The sequence below is a fragment of the Pinus tabuliformis genome, chromosome Q (genome assembly GCF_031772625.1).
Source record: "Pinus tabuliformis cultivar Carrire ecotype Pingquan chromosome Q, CPIR1, whole genome shotgun sequence".
Lineage (NCBI taxonomy): Eukaryota > Viridiplantae > Streptophyta > Pinopsida > Pinales > Pinaceae > Pinus > Pinus tabuliformis.
In genome coordinates, this window is record NC_142296.1 from 643,657,386 (window position 1) to 643,663,385 (window position 6,000).

The window sequence follows — 6,000 nt, forward strand, 5'->3', positions numbered from 1 at the left end:
CAAAATGGCGACTCCACTGGGGATCGTGTCTAGTTAGTTTGTTTGTGTTTCTCTTCTTGTTTGTTTCATAAACACAGAAGTAGCAATCGAATTGCATTTGCCATTATCAACTGCAAAGTAGAAACCTACTACTTCAATCCATTCACTGGATTTGTTTATGATTTGAACAGCTGATTCACAAATGATCTGATTACCCTTTGTGATAGCTCTTAGACCTCCTTTAAATCCACCCTCTGATTGTGCATTACTGATTGCTTTCACTCGGCCAAAAACCATAGATTAAACTGAAAACTGTGACCCAGAACCCGGATAGAATTCTCGTTTCTGCCCCAGCGTAGGCTCTGTGAAGAGATTCTGCATTTCAACGCAGTTCCCGAGAGGGCTACCTGCACTGCAATTCAGTTTCTCTGTGTAACAGGTGCGCTGATCAGCCTAGCCCTGTGCAGCTGAGGTTCTTTGCTTCATTTTTCAGTTTTGTCTCTGATTTTGCAGCCTGTGATCAGTGTGTGTCTGTTTAAAAACCCCTTTTCTTTGCCTTAATTCCACCTCCTTTGTACAAAAAGACTGTAGATGTTCTTTGTGTGTTTGTTACATCATTTACAGTTTTCCATTGAAAAAGTAGAATAGTCATACTGTCGTCCTTGGATTTAGATCTGTCGCAAGTGTCGATTTTGATCTTAGGAGAAAGTTTATTTGCTTTTGACAGTCGATTATGCTTTTACTTTTGCCTCTGGTTTGAATTTGAGATTTTCTAGTGTCGAAACGAGTGTTTATTTCAAAATCATAAAGTTTCGTAATCCTCTCTACCTTTTGATTTCGAAAAGAAGCTTCTTTGTGTTTGTCACTTGAAAGCAAATTCAGATTTGTACATCAACTTTCTTTTTAGGCATCAATATTAAGAAAGTGAAAACAAATACATGCATATGTGCATTTGCGTATTGATAGTTTGCTTGGCTTGATTTAGGAAAAGTGCATTTACAGTGTGCTCTTTGCTCTTTGAGAAAAGATTGTGTCTTTCTTTTCCCCTTGTAGCTAGGATTTTCATTGCTGAAAAGAGATAAAGTTTGCTTATCATCTTTAGATTGCATTTTAGGAATTACATCTACATCTCGTGGTGATCCCAAAAGGCAAACTTCTAAGAAAGATCAACTTAAAATAAATTGAATGAATCTAACAACGCTTTGGAACTTAACGCACAACATTTAGAGGTCTAGGCTAGAGACGTATTCCGGCGTGGTAAAGCCTGGTAACTATTGTCCTCACTGATGGTTGGGTGATTCCTCCACTTTGAGACGATAAGTGCCAGTACGGACTTGTGCTCCCACGTACCGTCGAGTATATATTGGGAGATACCTATAGGCTTAAAACCTTTTATCCATAGGAAGCCGTTTCAGCCGCCCTACTGATCGCAATGCACCGAACACAACATTCGGGAAGATTGACTGCCGTACCGTAAAAAGTATTCTGCAGTTTTGCGATTGGTTTGGTACTCCCTCTACCTAGATCTCCAGAGCAGTCTCTTTCGTTCCTTTTAAGACTCCTTAACGGAAAAGGTCCATCTGAGCACTTGTCACTTCAGGTTCATTAAAAATCGAAGGAGACTAGAGTCATCTTTTGTTTTTTCTCGACTCTTTAAAATTGAAAAAACAAGTTGTGTCAAAGCATCTTAAAATTTATTTTAAATGGAATATTCACCCCCTTTTCCTACGTTGATCTTAGGTTGAGAAAATGGAGTCTACCAACCAAGGAATTCCCCTTGGTGGAAATCCTAGTCCCTTCTCCTCTTGGGGAGATGTTGGTGCACCCCATATGGCCACATTGTCGCTTCCAGGACTGACAATTGGCTTGCCAGTATGGCTCTTCTCAACCAATGTCGTTCAGAACACCACTATTCCTGAACAATCGAATCAGCAATTAGACGAGTCCAGAGTTGCCCACCAACCTTCTACTTCCTCTAATTCTTCCTCTCCTCCTTCCTCTTTGCTTGATGGGGCTGGCAAAGCCAAAAGTCAAGTTCCTAAGGAGAAGAAGGAGAAGAAGAAGAAAGAGAAGAAGAAGAAGGAGCCAAAGGCGAATGGGGGAAAACGAGTGTCATCTAACGAAAATCCACACACTGCACTGACCAGGCCTAAATCGCCATGTGTCATTTGCAAAGGAGACCACTTTCACAGAGATTGTCCTTGCATCCCTCGGATACTAAGGGACTGGTCTCCTCGTTTGCACAATCCGATGTCATCAACCTCTGATGATCATGTTGAAAGCACACCGTCAACTAGCGAAAGTGAAGCCCCAGGACAAAAAGGGAAATCTAGATTTCCTTGTAAACTGTGCGAAGGTAATCATGCCATCCACTGTTGTCCCTTCTTAGACGAAGCGAAGAGAGTTTTGGATGATCGTCCGGTTTCACCGTTACGACTTCCTCCTGGATATAAAAAACTCTTACCTAGTCCGTCGCTAGTTGAGAATCCAGCTGGCCCGCTCAAGTGGTCGGCTAAAGCGCCTATCATTGAAGATAAACCATCTGAATCCATACCAGATGAAAGTCAAAAGGTCGAGGCGGCAGTTGACCCGGTCATGCCTTCAGAGGTTTTATCTTCGGATGATACAGTCACTGAAGAGAACAAGGATGACATCGTCCAAATTCTCTTCATCAACACAGACTCTGATGAACATGGGGGCAATCTACCCATTCCCTTACCGCAGGAGGGAAGTTCGTCAGAGCCATACCCGGCCATCTACTCGGTCCCACCTCTAAGCAACCTAGTTGTCTCCTTCGATTGGAATCAACTAGGCAGACCCCATTTACCAGCAAGCATACCATTCCGAATTATCGTTCAAATATATAGAATGGTCATGGCTGGTACCATCATAGATGAAGGGGCTTCTGTGAGTATCCTTTCCTCTACTACTTGGAAAGCGCTTGGTTCGCCATCGCTTTTGCCTGAGATGAGAAATTTGACGGGCTTTGATAAAGGAACCAGTCGACCTTTAGGGATCCTCCCCAATGTGCCCATAACATTGAGAAGGAAGATAGTTCAAATGAACATAATGGTTGTTCAAGGACCCTTGGATTATAACCTACTCCTTGGACGAGACTATATTTATTGCATGGGAGCCATCGTCTCCTCACTCTTTAGAGTAATATGTTTTCCGCACGAAGGAAGAGTGGTCAAGCTCGTGGACCAGCTTTCATTTCCCGGATCACGCATAGCAAATAGTCATATACCATCCCTAAATGGTCTCTTCACGCAAGAAATGTCTCAATCTCCAGTCCGTCCTCCCGATGAGCGCGAGTAATTCGGAGGGATATGACTGAAACCCAGGGGGCATGCGTCCTGGTCTGCTTCGGTAGGAAAACTTCGGGTATAGGGTAGGTTTCCGCGGGAGAATATGACTAGTCTGTACCCCGTCCATGATTGGAAGAGGGGTTATTCTAGAATAAGATTCTCTTGTCAAAGTTATGTGAGTTGGCAGAACTGAGTCACTCGCCTTTGTTTATCTCGGTAGACATCGCTGAAGAAGTGTTTTGTTTGCACCGCGAATAGAACAATCTTTGGGTAACCTGTAAGAGGTAGGCCTCTCCCGGTAAAACAAATGTTTTATTGGACTAAAGAAGGGGTAATCTTGAAACCATACTTTATACCTGGGGGCATGCAAACCTTTTGGAGTGCAAGCAAGGGGTGTCTATTTATTTTTTAAATTTTTAGGACCTCTAACCCTTTAAACTCGTAGGATTAGTTGTCACCTAACTTGCATAAAGAAAGGATGTGGGGCAAAAATCTAAAAGTTGTCGTTTTATATAAGGCATTCTTATCATATGACTGGATTAATCGAGCAGTTTTAGCACATAGTTCAACCTCATTAAAAAATAAACATAAGACATGAGCAAATGTTTCCACCCGCGTTTAAGCTCATTAAAAAATGAACTATTGCCTGGTAAATAACCACCGTGAATGAAGCATTTCAGCCATTAAAGCCTTGGTCGTGTTTGCACCGTCACCTCCACTTTTCCATTGGCCGATCATTCACCTCCATTTGATTGTTTACCCATTTTGAGGAACAGCTGCGAAGAGTGATTTCACTAGCCATCCATATGACACTACCGTGATTGGAAAATTCCAACCCTTACCTGGAATCAGCTGCTACCCATTTTATCACTCGTTCCTCAGAAGACGAGTCTTCTTTAAGCTCTTTTCAACTGACTCGTAAAATATGAAAAGATTGCCAAGTTTTGGCCTTCCAGCTCGTTAAAGCGACTGGAAGTGCTATCCCTCCTCTAGATTTTAATCTTTTTGGACCTGAGGGATTATTGCACAAAAAGATCGAGCGCTTGTTTTGTTCGGCTCGTTAAAACTATTGAAAATTCATCCCTTCTGTATTGTTTTATACTTTTTCGGACTTAAGGGATTAGATGACGAAAAAGGAATTTTGGAGTTAACTTTACGTACCTTTTTAGACTCTCTAAAAATGAAAAGGACCGAGTTATCTTTGTCGTTAAACTCGTTAAAAAGATTAATAGCGACAAACTTGTCTTTAGACAAGAACGAGTTTCACTATCGCTAGGCTCGTTAAAACATAGCGATGGGTTTGCCCGAAGGGAAAATTATAGAAAAAGCATATGTTATCCTCCTCAAGCTTGACAAAAATAAAGGGGTACTGGTTAGCAATGACTGGGGAAAAATTGGGAAGAAACTCAAAGAATCTTTATTGGTAGAAAGTCGCTCTTGAACATGACACTTCCACTCCGTGCCTGAGTCGGGTTGGGTTGTTTCATTCACCGGTCACATCACCATGGTCACGCCATACCATCCACATTTGGGGTAAATGCTACCAATCCATCACATAAGTGTCACCGACATGTTCAAGAGAAGTCATCCAGAGAAGTCATCCGTGTCCCATCCACTACCATACATTATACTTCATTCTTTCATGACCGCCATCCTGAACCATATATCATCAGATCGTTTTCACCTCTATCAAAATCATTTGCTCTGTTCCGTGTCATTGATGTGGGATTCATCAAGGCCCTCCTTTGACGGATCGCTTCTTGTCGACATCAGCTCATTATCCAAGAAGTTGATCTAGGAACACCCCATTCAGTACTTTGAAGCTTGCATGCCTCAATGGCAAGTTTCTCACTTCCGGCGGCAGGTATACATCAATGACCTTTGACCGAAAGATTTTGCGTGGTGTTTGACGCCAAGTCCTTTATTCACACCACGTGAATTGTACTGCAGTACCTTGAGGGTCATCATCATTATCGGTGATTCCTCTCGCACTTGTTAACATTTTACATCATCGACTGGTAATCAAGCGATGTCTTTCCATGTTCGACTTCAAAACATTTCTCACATGGATCGACTTGTACTTCGAGTGAAGATTGGACGAGATTGAAGACCCCGGATCTAGTTTCATCCATCCGGGCTGCGATATATATTCAGGAAAAATAAAAACATTGACATGTACAGCATTGCAGCACAGATAATCATCCTACCAAAAGGATGATGACTTCATCAGAATCATCAGTCTACCATCAGACGATTGTCTGTCCTGTGTACATAAAAATGAATTTATAAAACTGAGCATGGGAATGCCCGCCTCAGCTAGATCATGAAAACAGTATGAAGATAATGTATTGTATTGTATCTTATTACAGGTCTCCTCCCAGCATTGAAAGAACTTCGGATCCTCCTAATAAAGCATTTCACCCGATAAACGGCCTCATACTTTAGGGGGAAACTATTATAGACATTTTTGTGCCTTACAGCTCTAAGCATGAAATGTCCATAAACCAAGGGATCCTAAGTCCCTAAAAGTGTTGTTCCTACCCCTAGAGGAACAAGGTCAACCAATTACAGCTTCTCCCAGAAGTTCTCCACCAGAAACTGCTCAGAATCAGTCAAATCAGGATCATTTCAGCTGCTCCACTAGCTAGCTGCGTTGCATAGCACCCCAGTACACTAGCTAGGTGCGTTGCAACGCACCCAAATGCACTACCAG